Below are 27,743 nucleotides of genomic sequence, written 5' to 3'. Positions count from 1 at the left end.
GAGCCCCTGTGTGCTAGCCATGATATTTAGAGAAATAGATGCATTGAAAAAAAAACAGAAAAACAAAATGTCGTATCCTGTAAACATAACATAGGCTGATTATTTTAAATGTTTTTTTTTTACTCAAGCAGGTGGATTTAGGGCATGACGGTAATAATAAACGCTCATCTAAAGAACAGATTTTGATCAAGGAAGTTTCCAATTGGTTCCATGTATAATCTTTACTCTGTTGGTTTTCCCAGGGCAAAGAACTGCACAAAAAAAACAAACCACAGCTCTAGAAACATAACACCAGTGGAAAAAAAGAAAAAAAAAAAAACCAAACAAAATCTCACGACAAAAAGTGGCCTAACAATGCATACTAGAACTTAAATAAGATGTTAACCACATCTCTGCAGCCACCCATATCCAGTGTGTATCCTGGAAAGACATATGACTAACCAAAGAGAGGAGAGACCATGAAAAGAGTCAGTCATGGATTTTTAATTTGTAAGTACACACTGATCCACGGAAGACTTACAGCAAATTTTATTTCAATGCCTTTTATTGTTTTTTATCATACAATCTGTTCCCGTCAGCAACAGCCTTTGATTGCTTCTTTCGCCAATCTGAAATGCTAGGAGGATCCCTGTTTAACCAGTTTTTAATAACTGTATTTCTATGCCACCCTCACCATCATTTCATTTGCTTTCAGGACCAGAGATCTTTACTCACATTATACTTAAGGATCTATTATAATATGATTAAGGGGGGTGGGCAGTAATTATACAGGAAATGAAAAATCAAGAATTTTATGTTTCTGTCCTGGGTAAGGACCATAAATTACAGTTCTGCTGCAGTGGCCCACTCTCCGCGAGGGTTACTGTTATGAGAACACTGATGAAAGCACATTTGACATTTTGTGTAAAAGATGCTTTATATTTGTTATATGAATGTGTAGTAAGCATTGACATCTAATATGTAAGCAGAAGTAGATGTTGTAGTTAATTGCAAGAGGAGATTTCCTATGAAAAATTGATAAATGTGTATTTCACGTAAATGTCAGCACAACTTTAAGTACGTAGTGATGCCTTAGTGAGGAGAATGTAGAATAAATGCCAGTTGCTTCAATATGTGTGTTGAAAATTAGGTTAATTACCCTGATTATATGATTAATGCTTAATATGATTTAGCACTAATAATTTTGCATTTTGTGACCCTCAGTTGTTCAAGCCAGCTGTTTTGTTTGCCAGGTGTGTTCAAACTGGCAAAAGTCTAGGAGCCAGCTGAAGTCTGATGTAGACTTTCCTTTAAACTTAAGAAGGAAAAAAATTAAGTCAGGAGATTCCACTGTGGTGAATATATACTCATTTTTTTTTTAAATGCTGATGAAATCCCTACAGAATGTTCAGGGATAAACAGCGGAGAGTATGTGAGCTATGCTTATTCTCTATGGTCTTTGTACTTGGAAGACCCTGTGAATCAGCTCCTTCTGCTTTGTGCCTCTCTCTCTTCCTTTCTGGAAGGGCCAGTGCAGGAGGGGCTAACCTCCCCTGTGGTGATGGTAGGTGGCTTTCTTCTTTTTATGGCTTTCTTTATATGTTAATTTCCTTCTATTAATCTGTTTTTTGTAAGCTTAAAAAAAAAGATTTTATTTATTTTCAAAGAAAGAGAGTGTAAGAGCAGAGGGAGGGGCAGAGAGAGAGGGAGAGAGAGAATCTGGAGCAGATTCCATGCTGAGGAGGGAGCCCCATGTGAGACTTGATTCCACAACTCTGAGATCATGACTGAGCCAAAATCAAGAGTTGGATGCTCAATGACTGAGCCACCCAGGTACCCCTGCACTTATTAAACTTTTAGCTATCAGTTGCTTAATAGATGGATAGATATATAGGTGTGTGTGTGTGTGTGTGTGTGTGTGTGTGTGTAATGTACTCACCTGGTAAAATGTATTGAGTACATTTATGTACAAGGTATGTAGAAGATAGAAAAATAAATATCAGTCCTTTGCTCACAGCCATGTGTGGGAGATGAGACATAGTCACATATAATACAACATAAGGTAGAGAATATCAAAAGGAAAGAGCTGAAATACTCTTTCCTATATGGTTAAAACTAAGCTATATTCAGGATGCAAGTTTGTTTTGGCTCCAGTCTAGAGGATTGGTCTGGCTAGCCCATGATGTAGCAGAATTTGAATTGATGGAACCCATGAGGAGTAAGATTTGCTTACATGGGAGGAGGCATTGCAAGGTAAGATCAGGAGGATGGTGGACCTACTGAGTTCCCCTTTTTCCGTGCAATGGGACACAGAAGAGAATAGAAAGAAATGGTCTCTGACAGCCTGGAAGTTGTTTTAGGGAAGAGGAGGATCAACCAGAAAGCAGAAAGAGGTGGTGTGGAGAAAATAGGCAAAAGGAAAGGAAAGAAGGAAGGGAGGAAGGGAAGAAAGAAGGAAACTGTTCCTGGTTACCATTATGCCTTGGGTTGGCCAATAATGTGAACAAATGTCATAATCCTGGATCTGATATTTTCCACTTTTCTCTCTCTTTTTGCCCTGAGTCTGTCAGTTAGACACAAGTACCAGGTACTATACTGGCTAAAAGATCCTGGAATGGTCCTGGAATGGTGTGAGGAAGGTTGGTGAAGCCTTTGTAGTGGCTGGGACATGAAAATTGGGATTTCTGGGAAGAGATGTAGAGGTGGTTCTGTACTGAAGTCACTGTCATTTAGTGGTTATAAATGTTTTGATTTTGAAAATATTGGAAGTGCTGAGGAGAAAGGGAGGGCTCTAAGAAGGCTCAGGCAAGTGGGTAACAGGAGAGGAGAAACTGCTAGTGGAAGTCTTGACAACTCAGCAGATTCCTCAGTCTTGTTTCCCACCAGCTGAACAGATGTTGTCTTTGAGTTGGTGGTAAAGGAAGACAAATGAAATGGAGGAGGATAGAGCAGAAACCTGAGCCACAGCTGGGCTGAGTCCCCTATTCCCTGGGGAGGGTGTGTGTGTGTGTGTGTGTGTGTGTGTGTGTGTGTTGGGTTTGGGTAGAGATGGACTATTAAGAATGTTAAAGAGGGGATGCCTGGGTGGCTCAGTCGGTTAAGTGGCTGCCTTTGGCTCAGGTCATGATCCCAGGATCCTTGCTTAGCGGGGAGCCTGTTTCTCTCTCTGCCTCTGCTGCCACTCTGCATGCTTGTATACTCTCTCTCACTCTCTGATAGATAGATAGATAGATAAATAAATAAATAAATATCTTCAAAAAAAAAAAAAAAACTGTTAAAGAGGGGTGCCTGGGTGGCTAAGTCCGTTAAGTGTCTGCCTTCGGCTCAGGTCCTGATGGTCCTGGGATCAAGGCCTGCATCAGGCTCCCTACTTAGCAGGAAGCCTGCTTTTCCCTCTCCCTCTGCTGCTTTCCCTGTTTGGGCTCTCTGTCTGTCAAATAAATAAATAAAATCTTTAAAATAATGTTAAAGAGTTACATAATGTAAGAATCGATTATATGGGTTGTTTCCATTTACACCTCAGGTCTGCCCTCCTCCAGTCTTACTTCCTTCCATCCCTTTCCTTTTTCTTTCAAGATTTTTTAAAAATTTAACTTAGTTAACATGTAGTGTAGTATTAGTTTCAGGGATAGAATTTAGTGATTCAATATTTGCGTATAACATCCAGGCTCATTACATCAAGTGCCCTCCTTAATGCCCAACACCCACCCACATCCCCTCCAGCAACCCTCCGTTTATTCCTTGTAATTAAGAGTCTCTTAAGGTTTTTCTCCCATTCTATTTTTATTTTATTTTTTTCCTTCTCTTTCCCTATATTCATCTGTGCTGTTTCTTAAATTCCACATATCAGTGAAATTCTACGGTATTTGCTTTTTTCTGACTAATTTCGCTTAGCATAATACAGTCTAGTTCCATCCACATTATTGCATGTGTCAAGATTTCATTCTTTTTGATGCCTGAGTAGTATTCCAAACTATATAAATGTGTGTGTGTGTCTATATGCCACATCTTCCTTATCCATTCATCTGTAGATGGACATCTGGGCACATTCCATAGTTTGGCTACTACTGACATTGCCACTATAAACATTGGAGTGCATGTGCCCCTTTGAATCACTATGTTTGTGTCCTTTGGACAAATACCTACTAGTGCAATTGCTAGGTTGTAGGGTAGTTCTATTTTTAACTTTTTGAGGAACCACCATACTGTTTTCCAGAATGGCTGCACCAGTCTGCATTCCCACCAGTGCAAGAGGGTTCCCCTTTCTCTGCATAGTCCCCAACTTCTGTCATTTCCTGACTTAATTTTAGCCATTCTGACTGGTGTGAGGTGGTATCTCATTGTGGTTTTAATTTGATTTCCCCAATGATGAGTGACATTGAGCACTTTTTCATGTGTCTGTTAACAATTTGTATGTCTTCTTTGGAAAGATGTCTGTACATGTTTTCTGCCCATTTCTTAACTGGATTTTTTATTTTTGGGGTGTTGAGTTTGATAAGTTCTTTATAGATTTTGGATACTAGCCCTTTGTCTGATATGTCATTTGCAAATATCTTTTCCCATTCCATGGGTTGCTGTTTAGATTTGTTCATTGTTTCCTTTGCTGTGCAGAAGTTTTTATCTTGATTAAGTCCCAATAGTTCATTTTTGCTTTTGTTTCCCTTGCCTCTGGTGATGTGTCTAGTAAGAAATTGCTGTGGCCAAGGTCAAAGAGGTTGCTATCTATGTTGTCCTCTAGCATTTTGACGGATTCCTGTCTTACATTTAGCTTTTTCATCCATTTTGAATTTAATTTTGTATGTGGTATAAGAAAGCAGTCCAGTTTCATCCTTCTGCATGCTGCTGCTCAATTTTACTAATGCCATTTGCTGAATCCTTGTCATGTTCCTGACCTTAGGGGAAAAGCTCTCAGTTTTTCCCCACTGTGGGTCTTTCATATATAGCCTTTATGATGTTGAGGTATGTTCCTTCTATTCCTACTTTCTTGAGGGTTTTTTATCAAGAAAGTATGCTGTATTTTATAAAACACTTTCTCCCTCTGCCCCCACTCCCCCCCCAACCCACTCATGCTCACTCTCTCTCTAAAATAAATAAATAAATAAATCTTTTGGAAAAGATAGCTTAACTGAAAAGTAGCATTGGAGATTATGGGTTTGATTTGAATAGTGTAGACAAGAGCTAGATCATGCGAGGCCCAGATTTCTTGTCCTCATTCATGAATTCAGATTTCTAGGAAATTAATAGACATAATTATAGGTTTTGTATTTGTTGTCTAGACCACCGGGACCATTGTCTAGACCATTATTGAACATAATGTTCTAGATCATTCTTTAGAGATCCCAAATGTACTTGGTTTATAGTAATCCACATACTATAGTAATCTAAAGTATGTATCCCAAACATGAAGCTGATGTGTAGGAGTAAGTCTCATAACAAGTGAATGGGTACCACCACCAATCTAGTGCTCTTCCATCTCAGTTTCCAGGCTTTTATGGTTGTGAAGTGATAAAGTGATGAACATCTTTCTGCAAGAAGAAGGACAACTGCTACCTCCAGTGATGGATATATATGGAAAAATTCTAGGGCTAAGAAAGAAATAGCCTTTGTGAATGTCTTAAACATTTTAGAATAAATTAAAAAACACAGAAAGAATAATAATTCATAGTCAGATATTTTATCTGTTTAAATTGCAAACAACAAATCTCTTTTTAGTTTCTTTAAGCAGGAGAGGAATTTATTAGAGGATATCATGTGGTTCATAGATTCTCTGGAAGAGCCAAGGAATCAGACTTAGATGCCATGTATTCAGGAACACTGCCTAAAGAACAGTACTGATGGGTCCAGCAAAAGCCACACTGTCATCATTGCTGGACACTGACACCATAACTTCCATTAATTATTCTGGTCAGTGGATGCCAGAATTTCTTTTCTTTTATTTTCTTTTTTTTTTTAAAAGATTTTATTTATTTATTTGACAGAAGGAGAAAGATCACAAGTAGGCAGAGAGGCAGGCAGAGAGAGAGGAGGAAGCAGGCTCCCTGCTGAGCAGAGAGCCCTAAAGTGGGGCTCAATCCCAGGACCCTGGGATCACGACCCGAGCCGAAGGCAGAGGCTTAACCCACTGAGCTACCCAGGCGCCCCAGAATTTCTACCATGGCTTCCCACAAACCTGGGTACCTATCCAACTACACTCACCAGAAAATGAATTTTTAGATGGTTTCTGCTTATGAATTCAGTGTTCTCTTACAAATCCAAGTTGTATGTGGATGTTTCTTGTTGGTAGTAATAGTGATATAGAGAGCTAGTGTCTGGGAAAGTGGGTTTCTGGCTTCCACTTTGTGGAAGTATGACAAAAAAGTTTGAGATTCCTCTTATATAGGAAAAAATGTTCAAAAGATTTAGGGTGGCTGCAAAGAGTGGCAAATGTCTGCTTCACAAGAACTGATAAGATTGAGATGTTAAACTGGATATAATGCAGTACCTAAAATGGTAGAAATTCTGTGCTATGTTATTTGAAGTTGTGGGATTTAAAAAGAGTCTGGGGTATAGTCCACATGAATGTCAAATGTGGTCTGTATTATGACCTAAACTTGTACAATTTGCAAAAAAAAAAAAAAAGTACAAGAAGAACTATCACTGGAATAATAGTATTGATAAGGAATGTTTTAAATTAAAAAAAAAATTTTATTGAACATCTGCTAGAGTGCCAAGCTCTCATCTAGGTTCTAGGAATAAAAAATACTGAACAAAATACACAAGGTCCCTGTTTTCATGGACTGTCATTTAGAGGGGAGAACTGAAAATAAACTAGTAAACACAGAAATGATTAAGAGAGAGAGACTTGAAAGGAAGGTGATAAGCAGGGCAATAGTGACTGGTGTAACTTTCCATAGAATAGTCAATGATATCCTCTCTTAGGAAATGACATTTTACTGAGACTTGAATAGCAAGAAGTGACTATCTATGGAACAATCTATTAGCTTTCACACAGATGCTGATTATTTATGTTTTAGTCATTTATCTGGAGTGATGCTTCCACTCAGTAGTTTTAGAGATATGACGGTTTCCTTATACTGTTGTGACTTCCAGTATATCCTGATTATTTTTTTAAAATATTTTTATGCCAGTTCTAAGAGGATCATGCTAATTTCCTTGTGAGCTCCTTTGAAGCCTAAATACTGATGGGTAATTTCACAAATATCATGATGCCACTAGTTATGTCACTGCCATATAGCAATGACTGTCCAAATGGTAAGTGCTGCTATGGAATCACAGGGTACTCAAAGCTTGTTTGGCTCTATTTTGGACACCAAGTTAAGACTTTCTGAAACAAGAGACTGAAGAACGAAGAAAAATTTCCCAGAGAAGGGAACAGGGGACTAGGAGGGGAAAGTCTTCTAAATGGAGGAACATATGCAAAGGCCTCCAGGGAGACAAAACATGGTACATTTAAGAAATTGCATACAATCTGCATTTGGCTGAATTATATAGAAGAAAAGTGATGAGAGAGAAGATGCCAGCAGACTGAAGTCAGAAGTCAGTAACAGATGGGCCAGTAAGACTTGTTCAAGAGAGGTAGGACTTTAGGCTGAAGAATAGGACACTATTCCATTCATTTAACACATTTTTATTAAGTGCCTCCCATGCACCATGCCCTGTTCCAGGCCCTGGGAATACGTAAGTGAAGAAACAGAAGTCCCTCCCCTCATTAGTCTATATTCTAGAGGTAGAGGAAGGTAGATCTTAAATGTAAGAATTTTTTTTTTTTTATTATCTGACAAAGACTATTTATTTATTGAGTATAGTTGACACACAATGTTACCTCAGTCTCAGGTATACAATAAAGTGATTCTATAGGTTTATAAATTATACTACTTTACAAGTAGAGCTACTGTCTGTCACCATACAACACTATTACAATATCATTAACTATATTTCTTATGCTGTGCCTTTTATTCCTGTGACTTCTTCATCCATAACTGGAAGCTTGTATCTCCCACTTCCCTTCTCCCATTTTGCCCAGCCCCCACCCCCACCTCCCCACTGGCAGCCATTAGTCTGTTCGCTATATTTCTAGGACTCATTCTGCTTTTTATTTGTTTCTTCATTTGCTTTTTAGATTCCATATATAAGTGAAATCATATGGTATTTGTCTTTTTCACTCTGACTGATTTCACTTAGCGTAATATCCTCTAGGTCCATCCATGTTGTTGCAAATGGCACGATTTCCTCCTTTTTTATGGCTGAGTAATAATGTTAATCAAGTAAGATGCCATGGTTTTGAGCATTTTTGAGCTTGATACAGTATGGAAGTAATTTTTCAACTGGAAACAGCCAAGAGATTATAGATTAATACAAAAGAATATATATGTTGTTGACAGTGGCACTAGAGACTTGGGTGTATTTTTCACTTTTCTGAGTGAAACTAAACTACCATTTCTCAGACACAGGGAGTGCCTTGTCCTTCCTCTTAAACCCTTTCTGTTCAGGATTGCTCCATAATCCTGAATCCCATGGATTCTCAATAGTAAGCATTAAACAGAAAGAGACTAGTGGGTACATTGGTAGCAAGAGAGCTCTTAATGTCTTAAAATTATTTGGAACTCAATGAAGTTATGTTGTTTTGCAGAGATTTTTTTTTTTTCCAAGATTTTATTTATTTATTTATTTCAGTGAGAATGGGAGCAAGCGGGAGGGAGGGGCAGAGGGAAAGAGAATCTCAAGCAGGCTCCACACTGAGCATGGAGCTGGACACAAGGCTCAAGGACCCTGAGATCATGACCTGAGCTGAGATCAAGAGTCAGATGCTTAACCGACAGAGCCACCTAGGTGTCCCTGCAGAGGTTCTTTAGTAATGTGCCTTTAAGCTCGGGCTGCAGCATCCAAACTTCTCTGACATAGAATTTTGTGGAAATTGTACTTAACTTGGAGGAATGTACCATTATGATACTAAACAACTTGAGGGAACTTTTTATTTCCCTTTATATTTGCCTTATAGTAATTAAGAGTTGATCATAGGGACACCTGGGTGGCTCAGTCAGTTAAGCATCTACCTTCTGACTCAGGTCATGATCCCAGGGTCCTGGGATGGAGTCCCATATCAGGTTCCTTGCTTGGCAGTTTCTTCCTCTGCCTACTTTCCCTTCTGCTTGTGCTCTTGCTCTCTTGCTCTCTCGCTCTCTCTCTGACAAATAAATAAAAATAAAATCTTTAAAGAGTTGACCATACATGTGAGTTGAATCTAATAACTGAAGTTTTGTGAGTAAGCAAAGTTTTGATCTTTATTATTGTGGGGACAGTGGAATGACAGCTTAAAAAAAAAAAAAAAGTACTTTACACTTGACCAACAGGCTAGAATCCAGAGAAGTACCAACAGAGAGCTCTAAAGATAGATCCACATCGCCATCCAGTTCCTTTTTTGGAGAGAAGAAAGGAATCCAATTTTAAGCCTCTGTCTCTTTAAAACAAAATGCAAGGTGGTGAACTACGTGGCACTTTTGATTATATGTTGAAACGGCACTAAGTCCCTGAAATCCAAGAGAATATTGCACTCTGGTCCTTTGTGCAGAATACTCACATGAGTGCTCACAGGAACCAATCCAGAAGCAAATTGCTGCTGATGGTAACTGACAGCATGAATTACTGCACTCTCAGAGACTCTGCCAGCATCAACCCGGATGATCTCACTTTTGCTCATATGGCAAGCAGAATTTGTGCATGTGCTAGAACCAGCCTCCCAAGTTCAGGGAACAGCAAGGTCTCTCAGCAGTTGTTTGAAAATAGCCAGCACCTTTAAAAATGAATCACTGTGGCATCTCATCAGCTCACCATTATAAAACCAAGGAAGATTTTTCTTTGCGGAGTTTCTGACCCTAATCATGTAAAGTCCCTTAGAAAAAGAGAAACTGACTCATCTGTTTATTCATCATTTGAAAACCAGACAAGTCATTGAATGTGGAAGACAACATCAATTTCTCTTCCACAAGCTGACCTGCCTCTAGGTCTGCCACTCCCTATGGTCCATTTGGAGACATTTTGCTGCTGGTAATTGTCATGTTGATTCATAACAACCTTTAGAAATCATCCTCTAATTTGGAATAAATGAGAATATTGAAAAAAGAACTATACTCTTTATTAAAAATGCTCAATTAGGGGCTCCAGGGTGGCTCGGTTGGTTAAGCAGCCGACTCCTGGTTTTGGCTCAGGTCGCAATCTCAGGGTCTTGAGATCTAGTTCCCAGTGGGGCTCTGTGTTCAGTACAGTGTCTGCTTGTCTGTCTCCCTTCCTCACTGTCCCCCACCCCTCTCTCTTTCTTAAAAAAAAAAAATCTTAAAAAAATGCTCAATTAAACTAAACTACGTATGACAGGAAATGCTCTAAAAATGAATTTATACTTGTGTAAACCAACAGAACCAAGACCACTAAGATGTAATTCAAATATAAGAAGCGCTCATCCCAAATGTACATGCCTGGAAAGAAAAGCAGGAACTGAAAACATTCTTCCAAAGGATGAAATCATAGACCCAATTTTCACAACCCAAGATCAGTCTTGAGAGTACTTCTCTTATTTCAGGCTATTACAAAACTTACCTAAATAGTACCAAAATTATAGGGAGAAAAAAAAAACTTATGGTTTAATGCCCTTGCCATCATTAGCAATATAATCTACCATTTCTGGGAAAACAGACTTTCTGAGGTCTTGAACTCTGTTCTTGGCAGGTAAGAAGCCTCTCAGGTCATCTTTAAAGGCATATTTATTTTTAATGCTTAAGTCTACACATGTTTTCTGTTAATAAGTTGGACTCTTAAACAAGATTGTTATTCACTCTATTTATTTACCTTAGAAAGTACTCGGTTCTTCTGAAACAATGGTCCCTTTGAAAATGGGTAGGAAATAGAATTCAAAATTGAATTAAAATAAAGGGAAAATAGCCTTTCTTTCTTCAGTGCATGTTTTTGCTATCTCCAGAAGGGGTAATGGACTTCCAGCCTTACAGGTTATTTCTTCTGAGTTAGCACTGCTTTAATGAGCGAGAGAGAGAGAGAGAGAATGGGAGAACTTTGTCTGTCACGGGGAGCATGGGCTCATTTATGTGCCCTGAAGGGATGGTTTTTAGATTGGACAGTGCTTCTTATCTAGGGAAAGTTCAAGTTAGAGAAGATAGACAATCCCAGCGTGAGGTCGTGCTGCAAGTAGTGGCCCCACAGACAGTTGCCTTTCAACATAGGCAACTGTGTTCCACAGGCCTCTCTAGTTCAACACATTCAAAACTCAGCCTCTTGGATTCCTGATTCCTATGAAGTTCTCACTGTTCACCAAGGAAGAAGGCAGAGAAACTAGGGGTTCCCTCTTGACTAGTTTCCATCCCTTGTGTATCACACCCAATCTATCACCAAGGCCTTTCCCTTCTCACTCAGTTATCTCTTTCAAATTTGCAAATTCTCTTTCATCTCCTTCATTCCCATTCTAAGGACACATATCATCTCCTTTACAAAGAAGTCTAACTGCCTTAGTCTTGTTCTCTCTGATCTGATCTCTACAGTTTCTAAAAGGTACATCAGATCATCTCATTCCTTTGCTTAAAATGATCCCTATTACCTTCAAGGAAAAAAAGAAAAAATGAAATCTGCTCTCGCTTAAATGGCATATTTACCTCTCAATTAGCATTCTTTCTCCCCAGCCTTGCTTCATCATAGATTCTGTTTTGAATGACCTCCCCTCCTCCTGCCTTCTGTTCAGTAGTTTCTACATGCCTTTCAAATTTTGATTCAGCTCTTACCTCATCCAGGAAAACTTCCCTGATCCTCTTTCTGACCCTCATCACAAAATGTTCCCGAAATACCCCTTTGGACCACTGTGTTATACATGCATCTTGAGGGTAGGTTCAGTGTTTTCATTTTGCTGACTTAACATCTAGCACAGTGCCTAGCAGGTGAGTAGATGCAAGAAGTTATCAGAGAAAGTCATACAGAGAAGGTGGAATTGAACTGAATCACTCTGGGGAGAGAAATAAGATGAAGTAGTATTTGAGGCAGAAGGAGTAATGTGTATAGGAGCATGAGAGAGCTTGCCATGTATAGACAACACTAAGTGGTTTAGAGCTGCTGGAAAAGAAAATGTGAGATAAAGAATTCTGTAGCATGAGCTACATGTTCAGAGTTGTAACACATTTGTTTAATCTGTGACCAGTCTGTCTCAAAGTTTGGAAAGGCTTTTTATTGCTTTTCTTGAAGCTTTAGGAATTGTCAAGAATGAGGTGTCCAAATAGGATTATACAAAGTAACATTCTTACACACTTACATTTAACAAATTAGCCCCTTTGACACAGAAAACATACAATATGTTTAATTTTTTAAATTAATTAATTTATTTTCAGAAAAACAGTATCATTATTTTTTCACCACACCCAGTGCTCCATGCAATCCGTGCCCTCTCTAATACCCACCACCTGGTACCCCAACCTCCCACACCCCCGTAATTTTATTTTTTATGAGAAATTATAAGATACAAATATGAGGATATATATGTGAATGAGTGTTTGTTCATAGCAGACTGTAAGAGGTAAAATTAGCCATGGAACACATTTCTAATGTAGTGAGATAAATGTCTTCTGTTAGTATTGTGGCATATCTCTGGGATGTTATAGAGCCTCGTTGGGTGGTAATATCAGAGGTCTAACTTTGTAAATATGAGCTGGGAGTCAGTGGCCTTTCACAACTCTCAATCCTTTATCTACTTCTTACCTGCCCTGCATGTGGAAAACTTCAGTGGGAAAGTCATGCTGGAAGCATTTACTCCAGTGAGCATTCTCTGCTTATTTCCATTTTTTTCTCCTTTTTAACTACTTAGAAAATGACAAAAGAAAAGAAATTAAAAATGAAAAAAAGGGAAAATCTGAAAAATGAGAAAAGGAAAGACTCATTAAAGAAAATGTTTAGAAAGAATAAAGATTACTGAGGTTAAGAATATTTTAGAAAAAATAAAACAAGGCATTTTCACATTTCAGGTAAAATAGGTCACAAACTCAGTGGAAATATTTAATTACTGTAGTTGAAGAAAAAGTTCAAACTGTAATTTCTTCATGCAAACAGTGGATGTGAGAACAAGGAAGTCCAGTTTGAATCAACCTAGTGAGCAAACAGATCTCCCTGACCTTGTGGGGAAGTTCAGCTATCCAGCCTCCACAGTCCTGGAAAAGTCCAAGCTGCATCCAGAACCAAACTGCCAAACAGATGATCAGTTTATTCAAGATAATTGTTCCATATGCTAATGTATGTATATCCACAAATTTGTGACTAAATATCTGGCTTTCCTTCTTTTTCTTATACCCTTCTTGCAATTGTTTTCTCTTCTTGCCATCAGATAAGAATACATGTATGTTTCAGAATATTCACAACAGAAAACATGCTTCCAGTGCTTACATTGCTCATAAAATGAGCAAGCTGTTATTTCTTCATTCCCTGATTGCATCTCTTAAAATCTTCATTTGGGCTGAAAGTTTCCAGATTATGTTTAGCCCTTGGTTCAGTTTTGTTAGAAAAGTGCAAAGTTGAGCTATCAGGGTTTTTCTCCCCCCTGGAGTTAGTGCAGAAGTCTTCTTCCTGGGGTGTGGCCCAGTCCTGATGAGTTTCTAGATCCTGTGCATCAAGTCCTGTCTTTGACTTTTGCCTCCTCTCTGGGGCTGCTGTCTCCTTCTGAGGTGGACTTGGGACACAGGACATCAAATGGTCTTGAAGAGTCACAGCAACCTCACATGGAGGTTATCAAGACTTGCAAACCACTCTTGGCAGCTTTTCCTCCTTTCTCTGTGCATAACTGTGTTTCAGGCCTTTCTCAGCTGGAGATAAGTGGGGTGGGGGGTGCAGTTGTATAGAACATCAACAGTGACTCAGTGGTAGAAGCCAAGGTAGGAAGAACCCGGCTACACTAACAGTTGCCCTTTGTTTTTATTTTTCTCAATATCTTGGTCTTGGATTATATATTTACTAGGATAATAGGGGAAAATATCATTTTATACTTTAAGTGACTTTACATACAAATAATTGGGGGGAAAAAAAAGGCCAAACTTGTAATATTTTGTTTATAGTTAGCTGTATAAATATGCAGACATTAAAATAGACAAGTTAGAGGCTATTATAACATTCCTTTTTTTGTTGTATAAACATACCAAAAAAGATTAGAAGCACTCATTTCATTTGTTGTTTTTTAAACAATTGGGAAACCTCAGTGACATCAGTTTTCAACACATTTTTCTTATTTCTATAAAATGGAGGAAGAAAATAATAAGAGCTGTGTAAACTTCTTATTTACATGCACAATATTTTTAAAAGTTTTCATTCTTAAATAAATGCCTTTTATATTTAGGATCCATCTTGAACTTCCCCAGTGGGGTTCTTAATATTCTCTGTTAAACTTTGTGAGTTATCTCTCTGTTCTCTTTCTGATGTATACTTCCATACCTTGTGCCCTGGCAAACAGCCCTCTGGACGAGAAGTTCCCTCTGCAATTCCAGGGTTTCTCCTAGTCAGCCTCTTAGTGGTCTTCGTGGTCTATAGAGCTGAGAAGGCATCTGGTGATTTGAACTGGAAACTCTGGGCAAGTCTAGAGGCCCTCTTTTGAGCTTCGGAGCAGGGTCTGGGGCCAGATTTGGGCTTCACCTCCAGAACCCTCTGTCAGGCTGGGTAAGGAAGGGAGGAAAGCAGAAGCAGTATTCTGCACAGTCTATGGCTTTACTTAGGATTTACTTACAGCTGCGTCTAGAGAAAGGCCCTTAATTGTGGAGTCCATTTTGGGAAAGGATGCATTGATTTTAAATCATGGGTAGGTAAAGTTTTGAACGCATCCAAATAACGGTATTATAGGCCAGATTTTTACCATATTTACATGGCAAAGAATGGTGTTGGACCATATGGTTCACATATGTCCACTTGGTATTGGACATAATGTATGCTTTACAAAGGTTGGTAGGAAATTCAAATGCAATATGGTATTAATTTTTTATTATTATCATTATTTATTTATTCAACTACTATATATCGAGTATATTCTATAAACCAAGGACTATATGACATGCTGATAGTCGTGAACAAATACAATACAGTCTTCATTCTAATATGGTCTATTTTAAAAATATGATGTCTCTGGATGTATAATATTAAGTATAACAAGGGAGTACCTATTTTAAAACTAATTCCTGTTCTTGCTTTGATGAAACAAAAATTATGTATGTGTAGTAGATGATTGGCTAATTACCATTTCCCTGTATTTTAACAAAACTATTCATTTTTGAACAATTATTTAATAATTTAAAAATTAATTAAAATAGTTTGAAAAGAAATATTTTGTATTTTGGTAGCCAATATGTGTGCATTTTGTCCAAGTAGAAAGGTCTCAGTAAAAATATGTCCCTTCAGTATTATGCTTAGCGAAATAAGTCAAGCAGAGAAAGACAACTACCATATGATCTCCCTGATATGAGGAAGTGGAGATGCAACATGGGGGGTTTGGGGGGTAGGAAAAGAATAAATGAAACAAGAAGGGATTGGGAGGGAGACAAACCATAAGAGACTCTTAATGTCACAAAACAAACTGAGGGTGGCGGGGAGGGAGGGGGTAGGGAGAGGGTGGTGGGGTTATGGACATTGGGAAGGGTATGTACTATGGTGAGTGCTGTGAAGTGTGTAAACCTGGCGATTCACAGACCTGAACCCTGGGGGCTAATAATACATTATATGTTTATAAAAAAAAAAATGTCCCTTTAAAGTTATTTGGAATTTATTTCAGAAACACTGATAATTCTAGGTCTACTGCCAATAAATTAAGCATTAGTTTTTATTTCTTTATTGCCTTTTATTTTTTTCTGTCCCCTACTTTTCTTTCACCATATTCTCCAGAAGAAAGAGCTTCTGGATCTGAATTCAAAAAGTTGGTTTAAGTCCAGTCTTTCCTCTTCATAGTTGTGTAACCTTGGGAAGTCACATTTACTGTATCTTGGCCTAGTTTCCTCATCTGTAAAATGATAGGATTATATTGAATAATAGCCGAGATCCCTTCCAATTTTAACATTCTCCGGTTCTTTAATCTTCCGGATTTGCGGGTAAAATGTAGAGACAGGGACATGAAAGCATGTTGAGAGATGCTTTTAAAATAGAAACAACCCAGAAGTTTGGATTTAGTTGGAATTATGAATGAGTTCTGGTTTACCTATACTACAACACAGAATTCTAAACTTGTTATGCTTTACAAATTCATATCTTCCAAGGAAAATGCATATATGTGGGTAAGCAAGGCATTTAGAATGATTGTAACATTTACTCAGCAGAAATTAAAAGCCACTTCAAACTAGAGATAGTGACGTTGTCTTTGGCCAGGGCAGGTACAGCTCAGATAACATCACTGGCAGATTATGTACCAAGTCACAGCTGTATCACAGCACTAGCCAGAAGGCATCCTGTTGACGCAAGGCCCAGAATCCCAGCTCACTTCTGACAGCTCTGTACTTAGACTTTCCTGATCCCTTCCTAAACTGAAAGCCTTCTCCTCCTTCTTTATGCTCCATTTCACTTGCATTTGGTCTTGTATTAAAATTAGTTGCGTACAACTCTCTCATTTGGTGGTTCCTAAGCTCCTTGAGAGAACCCAATCTGTCTGGTTTACATGTGTATTTCCCACAGTTCCTTGCACAAAGTAGGCACTCATTTTTGTTGAAGTAAGTATTTCAACTCAGTAGCTGAGACTACTGAAGTTAAAAACAATTACAAAAGAATCTTGTTTTATATTCTTAAATTCTAATGCAAGGGCACAACTTAATAGAGGTACTGAAATCCAAGCTTGATATGACAGAATGGCATCCAATGAAAAGTCTCATTTCTACTGAGGTATGGGAATCTCGGCAGCTCAGTCAAGCTGAAAACAGTATTGCCTGGGGTTTTGGAAGGAGACTCAAATGCTTTTGTAGTTACCCAAGGGATGACGTTCACCTGAGGTCAGCCCAGTCAGTGATCCACTCTCCCACCTAAAGCTGTCTGCATACTTCCATAGAGCCTGGCCATGGGTCATACTGTTTTATCACACAATTCATTACTTGCAGTCTATATAGACCTAAGGCTTTATGCTGCACAAAAATGTACTAGCCTGAATAGAGCATGAGATAATAAATTAAAAAAATCATCTACTATAGAGATTCAGTGGCCAGATATACTCTTCTCTTTTTGGCAAATCTCATTCTTCTCAGTTAAAATCACTTTTAACTTTTTTAATGGTTTCTTCTATAACTATGGTAATATGGGTATTACTATATTTAGTTATGGTGAATATAATCTACTAACTTACTTCTTGATTACTCAATTTTAATTATTATTGATTTACTGCAGTGAATGTTGTAGATATAACTTGTTGAAATACTTCTCAGCTTTTCTTCCATTCTTTCCCCTAATATATGGTATTGTATTTTAGTTTCAGGTTTTCTGTTGTTACTTTTTTCAACTACAGTAATAGTGTGTTTTGTTTCTTGTTCTCTCAACTTTAAGTTTGTCTATTAAATCAGTGCTATATAAGATGGTGAAAATATTCAGGGGCCCTTTCAGTGTGATGGCTTGTGTCTTTCTGTATTTTATTCCTTTTTTTTTTTTTTTAATAATTTCCTTTCCTTTATTTTTTTTGTCCTCATTCTGGACCCCCAGTGGGCTGGACATTGAACTTTGTGGATTGATACTTTGTGACTCTTATATTCTCCATCATGTGTTTCATCTCTGTATTTTTTCATTCTATGTTATGATATTTTAAATTTTTTGCTGCTTTTTTATGAATTTTTCAGCTTTGCATTTAAAAGATTTCTAAGACCTGGTTCTTACTGTGATCTGTGCTAGTTTTATAGATTCTTATTACTGTTTTTAAGATTACAACATCATTTAAAAACTTCTGAGGATTCTTGGGGTGCCTGAGTGATTAGTTGATTTATCTTTGGACTCTTGATTTTGGCTCAGGTCATGATCTCAGGGTTGTGAGATCAAGCCCCACATCAGGCTCCACACTCCATGGGGAAGTCTGCTTGAGATTCGCTTTTCCCCTCTGCCTCCCCCACCCTATCTCTCTAAAATAAATAAATAAATGTTTTTTTAAACTTCTGAGTATTCTAATTAGAATTAAAGAAAAACCAGGTTCTTCATTTCCTTGCACTTCCACTATATTCTACTGAGTCTACAGCTGATGCTGTTAGTCTTCCTCATATGTCTGGTAGTCCTTGCTAACTATTATTTAGGTTTATTCTTATTCTTGTTTAGGTTGATTATTCCAGGTTGAGGTTGCAGGTTTTCTTGGCAGTTTCTTTCCCTAAGATGTCTCTTCCCTGAATTGAAGGCTCTTTGTATGTAGGTAGAGCTTATTATCTGGAGGATTTGCCTAACGGTGAGTGGGTAAAGTAACCAGAGCTCACACTAGCAGCCTGTACTTTTCCCAAGAAGCTTACTCAATTCCTTTAGTTTCCTGTGCTGTTTTTATCTTGGAGGAATGAATACTGGGTTTCCATTTATTCTGCATGCATAGATCCTGGGGTGTGTTACAAGCTTGTGTGTGTGTGTGTGTGTGTGTGTGTGTGTGTGTGTGTGTGTGAATAGAGAGACACAGAGAGAGAGACAGAGAGAAAGAGAGAACTAATGCAGCTATTTTACTGAAGGACATTCAGTGAGCGTCTTGTTTCTACTGTCCCCCAGTATATCTCCTCAGTCTGAGCTAGGAGCCTTTCCAAAATCCATCGATGTTAGGCTATGCTCCTCACTGTGTCCCCCTTCTGTTCTGTGCTGCATCTTCCTGTGCTCCATTTCACTTATTAATAGGATTTTGTTTACTTTCTATTCCTAGTAATTGTTGATTTAAGTTAAAAAAATGAGTAAAAAATAAAAAATAAGAAAACCCCAAAACCCAACCAAGATTCAGATTTCATCTCCAGAGACTGAATTCTTAAACTTTATGCTATATTGCTTCTTATAATCGTGCCATCAAAAAAATAAACCTCAAGAAATTAAAAATAGAACTACTCCATGATCCAGAAATCACACTTTGGACATTCACCTAAAAAGTACAAAAACACTAATTCAAAGGGATATACGCACCCCTATGTTTATTGGAGCATCATTCACATTAGCCAAACTCCAGAAGCAATCCAAGTGTCCCTCGAAAGATGACCATTCATTTTCTAAAGAAGAAGCAGTATATATATGTATGTGTGTTTGCAGGAATGTTACTCAGCCATGAAAAGGAATGAAACCTTTCCATTTGCAACAACATGGATAGAGCAAGACAGTATAATGTTAAGTGAAGTAAGTCAGTCAGAGAAAGACAAATACTATAAGATCTCACTCCTATGTGGAATCTAAGAAACAGAACAGATGAGCAAAGAAAAAGGGAGAGAGAAGTAGAGAGGGGGAAACCCAGAAATAGACTCTTAACTATAGAGAACAAACTGGTGGTTACCAGAGGAGAGGCAGGTAGGGGGATGGGAAAAAGAGGGGGTGAGAAATTAAAGAGTACACTTATCATGATGAAAATAAAATAATAAAGCCCATTAGGATAGAATAATGCTGGAGTATCAAATAAGAGCTGATGATATATTTTCTTAAAAAATAAAGATATTTTCAAGAAAAGACTCAAAAAATGAATATAATTCTATGGTGATAAGGAAGGCTGAATTATGAGATTTAGGTAACACAATTTAAAATATTCTCAATGTAAAGAAAATGCGGAGACAGGTAGAAAATCTGGCATATTTGCAGGTAGAGAAGCTGTCTAATAAAGCTGGAAAATATCTATGTAAATGGTGCATGAAAGAACATATAACTAAGGGGAATACAAAGTACTGGGATAAGAATTTCAAGAGAGTTAAAGCCAAAGATTAGCTGAGGCTCACAAAAACCACTAGAGACAGCAGCAGCAATTTTTCATGCTATTTTCAGAGCAATAGATGAAAATTATAGGTCCATTGCTTGAGAATGACGGTATCGTGTTAAAACAAAACACTACACATCCGCTTTTCTTCTGCCTATACCAAGAAGAATGATCTTTAAGCTGACAACACTGAGAGATCCTTACATTAAGAGGTTATTGATATGCACAATGAGAGGAGTCTAACAGTAACAAATATTTTAGATAAATTCAAACTCCCAGATCATGACAAATTACATTTTGGGCAATGCACAGTCTAATTGATATGATCGTAATACTACCATATTCTTTGAGAAATTTTGGAGAACAGGGAAAAATTCAAAAGAATGGAGAAAGGTACATATGCCCATAATTTTCAAACCTTCCCCCCCATCAGTGTTAGTCTTGGCTATGTGTCTTGCTGTGGCCCATGAAATGTGAGGGGTGAATGCTACTTCCAAGCAGAATCATTAAGAAGCACCAGCACTGTGTTTTCTGCCACTACTGTTGAAAAATATGTTATCAGCTATTTGAATGACAGCATAGATGTTATATTTCTCAACTTTGCACAACATAGGACCCATTATATAAGATACTCCCTAGAAAAGAGAGTATGTTGGATAGAAAAATTAGAATGGAAATGATATCTATTGAAAAGATACTGAAGCAAATATGATAAAATTTATAACTTAAAGTGTTTAAGCTGGATAAATGTGTCACTAGAAGTTTGTTTTTTGTTGTAGTTGTTGTTTTGTTTTATTTTGTTTTTTCTGGTCATAACTTTTTGATTTTTTAATTTTTTATTTTTTTATTAACATATAACATATTATTTGTTTCAAGGGTGCTGGTCTGTGAATAATCAGTCTTACACAGTTCACAGCACTCATAGCACATACCCTCCCCAATGCCCATAACCCAGCCACCCCATCCCTCCCTTCCCATCCCCAGCAACCCTCAGTTTATTTCCTGGGATTAAGAATTTCTTTAGGATTGACAGGTGGGTAGGAGGTTGGGGTACCAGGTGGTGGGTATTATAGAGGGCATGGATTGCATGCAGCACTGGGTGTAGTGAAAAAATAATGAATACTATTATGCTGAAAAGAAATAAAAAATAAAAAAAATTAAAAAAAACAAAAAATAAAAAAAAATTAAAAAAAAAAAAGAATTTCTTTTGGTTTGTCTCCCTCCCTGGTCCCATCTTGTTTCATTTTTTCCCTCCCTACCCCCCACAATCCCCTGCCCTGCCTCTCAAATTCCTTATAACAGAGAGATGATATGATAATTGTTTTTCTCTGATTGACTTATTTTGTTTAGCATAATAACCTCTAGTTACATTCATGTCTTTGCAAATGGCAAGATTTTGGGTTTCTTTGATGGCTGCATAGTATTTTAGTGTGTGTGTGTGTGTGTGTGTGTGTGTGTGTGTGTATCACATCTTCTTTATTGACTCATCTGTTGATAGACATCTGGGCTCTTTCCATAGTTTGGCTATTGTGGACCTTGCTGCTATAAATATCTGGGTGCACGTGCCCCTTCAGATCACTACATTTGTATCTTTAGGGTAAATACCCAGTAGTGCAATTTTGGGGTCATAGGGTAGCTCTCTTTTCATCTTTTCTAGGAACCCCCATACTGTTTTCCAGAGTGGCTGCACCAGCTTGCATTCCCACCAATAGTGTAGGGTTCCCCTTTCTCTGCATCCTCACCAACATCTGTCGTTTCCTGACTGGTTAATTTTAGCCATTCTGCCTGGTGTGAGGTGGTATCTAACTGTGGTTTTGATTTATATTTCCCTGATGCCAAGTGATGTGGAACACTTTTTCATGTGTCTTTTGGCCATCTGGATGTCTTTGCAGAAATGTCTGTTCATGTCTTCTGCCCATTTCTTGAATGGATTATTTGTTCTTTGGGTGTTGAGTTTGATAAGTTCTTTATAGATTTTTGGATACTAACCTTTTATCTGATATGTCATTTGCAAATATCTTCTCCCATTCTATCAGTTGTCTTTTGGATTTGTTGACTATTTCCTTTGCTGTGTCACTGGAAGTTTTTTTAAGTGTCATTTGTATTGAATGAAGGAAAACTGCTTCTTTGAATTTAGGTGAAATCAGAAAGTGCGGATTGGTCCAAATCTCAAATAAGGTTAGTGCGCTGCTGCCTCTATAAAAGTGAAGGTGATCTGAAGCTATTTTAACAAAGTTAGGCATCTATATTATCAAGGGGGTTATTATGTGTTAATAATAATAACAATTCTCAGCACTAATTTTTAATAGAAATGTTGATAAAGTCCAAGGATGTTGGGGATAATTTATTGGGAGGAGTTGGGCAGGTAGAGCCAGGAGGCCTAAACCTAAACCAAAGAACCTGGCCAGTTAAGGGAAACGCTAAAAGAGCAGAGAAGGATAATAATTGCAGATGTGTTCATACTTTACTTAAGGAGAAAGCAGGCTGAATATTTTTATATCAATATCTGCTTGTCTCCTTTTGACCAGACCCCTGCTTTCCTAATCAACTCTGTTTCCTGGTGATATTAAGTCATAAATACGTAAAAGAGACATAGTGGATAAATGCACGTCATGAAAGAGCTTTCTAATCCTTGATGATTAGCAAGATCATTCAGGGACCTTTAAAAATGTAGATACCAGGCCTTACCTCAGACCTTCTGAACCATAATTTCTTGTAGTGCACTCTGGAAATCTGTGTTTTCATTAACCTCCATTGACTCTAGTGCTCTAATGGTTTGTGAGCCACTGTGCCTTGTGATGTGGTTCGTGTTCATCAGGCAAGAGTTGGATTGTAGAACATAGTATACTGTCAAGGCAGGCAAAGCTAGGGCAGTGGCTCCCAGATTCTGGTCTTCATGGACAGTTCAACTTTTAAAGAAATGGGACTCATTAACATAGTATGGCTGTCTTTCTAGTAGAACAAACCAACCAAGCAAACTGTATCCTTATTGTTCTATTAAAAAAATTAAATTTTAAAAGGATTTGGGTGGGATATAGTATAGAAATCAAGTATAGCCTTTTAGTTTGAATGAACTTTGCCATTTTTCTCATTTTACCATGGACTGGTGACAATGTCTTCACATTATGGCATCATTCAGTATGTCAGAATTTGAGAACCAATTTGTAGGGTATGTCCAATTCCTTATGATCTCTGGCAACATGTTGCTGCCTTGCTATGCAGGGTCAAGTGGTTCATAGTTGTTTTAGGGACTCTAGTCTGACAGTCGTGGAGAAAGTTCTGAAAAGAGAGTATAGATGCTGTGTTGGGATGCAGGGGTACCTTGGATGATAAAGGATCTGTGAATAATCATTTGTGGAAACTGATTATTTATCTGTAGAAGAAAAACATGGGTAGACCTGAAAGCTGTATTAAAATATGTAAGTTATCAGGCTAGAAGGCAGCCCTAGGCCGATGTGAGGAAGTCACTGGCCGACCCATTTCAGTTTAATGTAAACAGTAGCTTTCTGAGAATCAGACATTTCCAACAAAGATTAATAAACTACATGGAGAGGAGATTGCCGACTCTGGAAGAGCTCAAAACCCATCTGAGTAACAAGGAATGTGCATGAAAGGGTTCTTGACTGAGTTGGAGGTTGGATCAAAATCAGTTTTGGGGGCACCTGGGTGGCTCAGTCTGTTAAGCATCTGACTCCTGCTTTTGGCTCAGGTTGTGACCTCAGGGTTGTGAGATCGAGCTCTGTGCTCAGCATAGAGTCTGTCTGAGATTCCTTCCCTCTCCTTTTGCCCTTCATCCTGCTTGTATGCCATGTACACTCTCCTCTCTCTCAAATAAATAAGTAAAATCTTAAAAAACAAACACCCATTTTTCTAGGAGAAAGGGATAAGGAGAGAGAGAGCTCGATAGAAGCAAACCGTAAGAGACTCTTAACTATAGAGAATAAACTGAGGGTGATGGAAGGAGGGAGGTGGGGAAGGGCTAAATGGATGATGGGTATGAAGGAGCGCACCTGTGAGGAGCACTGGGTGTTACATGTAAGTGCTGGACAACTCCATTCTACTCCTGAAACCCATTTTACCATACAAGTTAACTAGAATTTAAATTAAAATGTGCAGAAAATAAAATAAGCTACTAAAGCTTATTTCAAGACAAAAATAAGTACATAAAATAATAAAATTACTGTTTCTAAGTCTGGCATCACTCCTCAAAACACCTGGGAAGTCTTTTAAACAAATACAGATTCCTGGACCTCAGCTTAAATCTCTAGAAACAGAAATAGAAACTCTATGAAGGGGGCTCGGGAATCTGTGTGTTTCAGAGGCCTTGCAGGAAATTCTGAGTTAAGTTGCCTGTAGAAACAATTAGAAAACAATTGGGTGAAGTGAACGCCAGAATCTTGAAGCATCTGTGATGAAGGCGTCTCTAAAAATTATGAAGAGATAACATTTTGTTATAGCATCAATATTTGAATATCCACTTAATATATGTGCTTTATTATTGTCTGTTTAAAAGTTATATCTGAAACAACTGGTTATCTGGACATCAACACAAACTGAGAGCGTTGAATGGTTTTTAAAACAAGATTTGCTTTGAGCTTGCAAGGAAAATTGGCCTCACATGAGGAAAAGAAGTCATGGGCCTAATTATAAAGTATGGATAAATAAACTTCCCAAACAGATACCATGTTTGTGCTGCATTTTCTTATTTACAAGATCAATGACTCATTCTTTCCAATTTCAAATATCATCTTAGCTTAAAAAGGTGTTAAATATGTTTATTTCTGTGAAAGAGGACTTCCATTGGACCTTTTGTGACTTTGAAATGATTTTTTATTTTCATCAATCTTTCATTCTTATAGCTTGAGTAACTATCTTAGTAACAGAATTATCAAGCAGAATTGCAGAGCACCCCAAAGGTCCTTTTACTTTTTTTTTTTAGAATCTGCAGCTCTGATCTGGACTTGGTTGAATTTTTATCCCAAGTTTCTCTGTATAGATTATCTAAAAGGCTTTTGACTGTTGACAAGAGGCTAGGCCTTGAATAACAGACATAAGAAACCAAACTGAAGCCATCAATCAATTGAATATATAAACATTGCTCAAATTTTTTGAGGGTCTAATCCCTGAGATATTTTCCTAATATCCATTGAGCCATTCAAGCCTTTAGAAATCTATTCTCATAAACACATTTCCCTTTTCTTCATTTAGCATCTAGGCCCTGTTTGCCATTATTCATTTATATGTTCAACAAAAGCTTTAGTGGGAGTTAATAATCTACTCTAGGAACAATGGTAGGTATAACAAGACCCCTGCTCTCATGATACTATGTTCTGATAAGGAGAAAGAGATGATAAAATGGCAGATTAACACATCAGAAATTCATCTAGTAACAAGTGCTGTAAAGAAAATTAAATGGGTCAGAGAATTGTTGCGGGCTCTTCTTTGGATGGGATAGTTTGGAGAAGGAAGTGATATTTGAAGTAAGGCTTGGTAACTGTGAGCAGTTGGGAGAGGAGAGCTCTAAGGAGAAACAATAAGCAGTGCAAAGGCCTGAGGTCAGAATAAGCTGGGGGAATTGAGAGGCGAGTGTAGTAGTCTTGTAATGACTACTTGTGGTGGGGTGCCGAAGGTTAGAAAGAAGGCAAGGGCCAGATAAGGCAGGATCTCACAGGCTATGGTAGGAATCTGAATTTATTTGAAGTGTCATAGGTTCTAATCAGGGAGCGATATACTTTTACAAAGTATTTTACAAAGATAACTCGGGCTCCTTGGAGAGAAGGAACCATAGTCTGGGCAAGAGCGGAATGAGGAAGAGTAGAAGCTGTTGCATTAGTTCAGTCTAGAGATGCTGCTGCTTGCTAGAATAAAGCTTTCAACTGTGGGAATGTACAGGAACATCATGTCCCTTTCAGCAGACCGTTTCAGTCAAGAAGGGCATACATATGACCTTTGCAACCTGATTTAACCTGAACTTGTCTTTTTCAGCCCAGTGCTCAGATGTCCAGTGTTATCATTAGTTCCCTTTCTCAGCTCTTAGCCTACAACTTTCTTCAGTCGAGAACCACTAGGTTAGATGATTGGGCAGGACAACTTGGTCTTTATCAGGCCAAATGGCTTCCTGCCAATAAAAAAATCCAGAGACCCGACCTCAGATATTTCCATCATTCCCTTTTTTCTTTCCACAGACTTTTCTTTCCCAGTTTCTACCACTGAATTTTCTGTCCCAGGGGAACACAGATTCCCTACTTCTCTGCAACCAAACTGTCTACTCTGAAAGAAACAAGGATGTTAATTTTTATGCTGTTCTCTTGAAGGATGTACTTTTTGTATGGACAGGAATACAAAGACGAATGCAAATAAAAATAAAGAAAACTCCTTCTCCTACCCACTTAAGCCCCCATGTTGCATCACCACTTCCTCATATCAGGGAGATCATATGATAGTTGTCTTTCTCTGCTTGACTTATTTCGCTAAGCATGATACGCTCTAGTTCCATCCATGTTGTCGCAAATGGCAAGATTTCATTTCTTTTGATGGCTGCATAGTATTCCATTGTGTATATATACCACATCTTCTTGATTCATTCATCTGTTGATGGACATCTAGGTTCTTTCCATAGTTTGGCTATTGTGGACATTGCTGCTATAAACATTCGGGTGCATGTGCCACTTTGGATCACTACGTTTGTATCTTTAGGGTAAATACCCAATAGTGCAATTGCTTGATTTATTTCACCAAAGGATGGGAAAGTGAGGAAGTTATCTATCCTTTTTGTTAAATCTTATAATTGGAGGGGATGGGACATGTTTTGAACACATTTTTTTTTTTTAAAGGGAAGTTAGGTTGATAAGAATATAATAAAGTCTCACATTTGGCACATAGTCTCGCTATGTGCCAAACAATGTTGCAGGTGTTTTCTTGGACCAGTTCTATAGTTATTCCTCGTCACAGATGAGGAAATGATGGCTCAAAGCTATGAAGTAACAGGCTCAGGGTCGCACACGCAGTGAGGGGCCAACCCAGGATTGAAAGCCAGGTTTTTCTTCTCGCCAGGTTTTTCTTTTCTACGCTTTCTTTTCAGGGGAGAGGACTTGGGCATCTGTACTGAAAGGAGACTCTACAGGTGAGAGGCTGAAGAACCACTCACTAGGTGTGTGCACTGCCTCCCTCACTCCTTATGTGGCTTTAACTCCTCCTCCAGGGCCTCAGTGCCTGATGACCTTTTTACCTCTGGCCCTTGCTTTTACTGCCACTTTTCCTCAGTCTACCCTTCACATAGGCCTTTACTGAGAAGTATCTCTGTAAGTATGTGGTTGCCAAAATGAAAAGAAACATCCACCCTATTTTTGTCACTAAATTTCTGACTGATGGCCCCAATAGTCTTTGGCTTTCACAGTTGCTCTCTATTTCTCCGTGGGTGCTCTCCTTGTGTCTCAAGGGGAAATCGGGAGAGCAGGGATCCCTAAGCTAGAGGGACACAAAGCTTTCCCCTCTGTGGTTTGTCCTATACATGCTGAGACTACTCATTTATCAGCTCAGCCTTCTCACAGGTATACTCTTGGTCACAGCAGGCTCCAGGAGATTACTTGTCTCGCTACTGAATTTTCTTTATAGGCCTTTTTTTTTTTTTAAAGCATGTATGAAATTATAGTTTCGAGCTTTCCTTTTTCATACACAAACTAATCATTATGAAACCCAATAATGACCCCTGAGAGAAAAACCACATGGAGCACAAGGGCTCAGACGTGGGGTGAGGGTGTTGGACAACAGACATCGTTCCCGGACCTGTGGACACAATTCTTTCTGGGGGGTCAGTGCACTGCATTTTTATGACTTGAACTGTTTTTTAAGGAAATTACGCCATAGTTTCCGCAAAGTGCAA

The 27,743-nt window shown here is 38.2% G+C and overlaps 1 long non-coding RNA gene across 1 annotated transcript; it reads left to right on the top strand.

Moving 5' to 3' along the window:
* The first annotated feature begins 271 nt into the window (after nucleotides 1-271).
* Nucleotides 272-26,239, top strand: LOC116586114. The gene is made up of 3 exons (XR_004283897.1): nucleotides 272-489; nucleotides 25,070-25,152; nucleotides 26,176-26,239. It is a non-coding gene; the product is annotated as an uncharacterized LOC116586114 (long non-coding RNA).
* The last annotated feature ends 1,504 nt before the right edge of the window (nucleotides 26,240-27,743 follow it).

This window comes from Mustela erminea, chromosome 3 (genome assembly GCF_009829155.1).
Source record: "Mustela erminea isolate mMusErm1 chromosome 3, mMusErm1.Pri, whole genome shotgun sequence".
NCBI classification, from domain to species: domain Eukaryota; kingdom Metazoa; phylum Chordata; class Mammalia; order Carnivora; family Mustelidae; genus Mustela; species Mustela erminea.
Note: the sequence above shows the minus strand (reverse complement) of the source record. Positions and strands in the feature narration are given on the sequence as shown.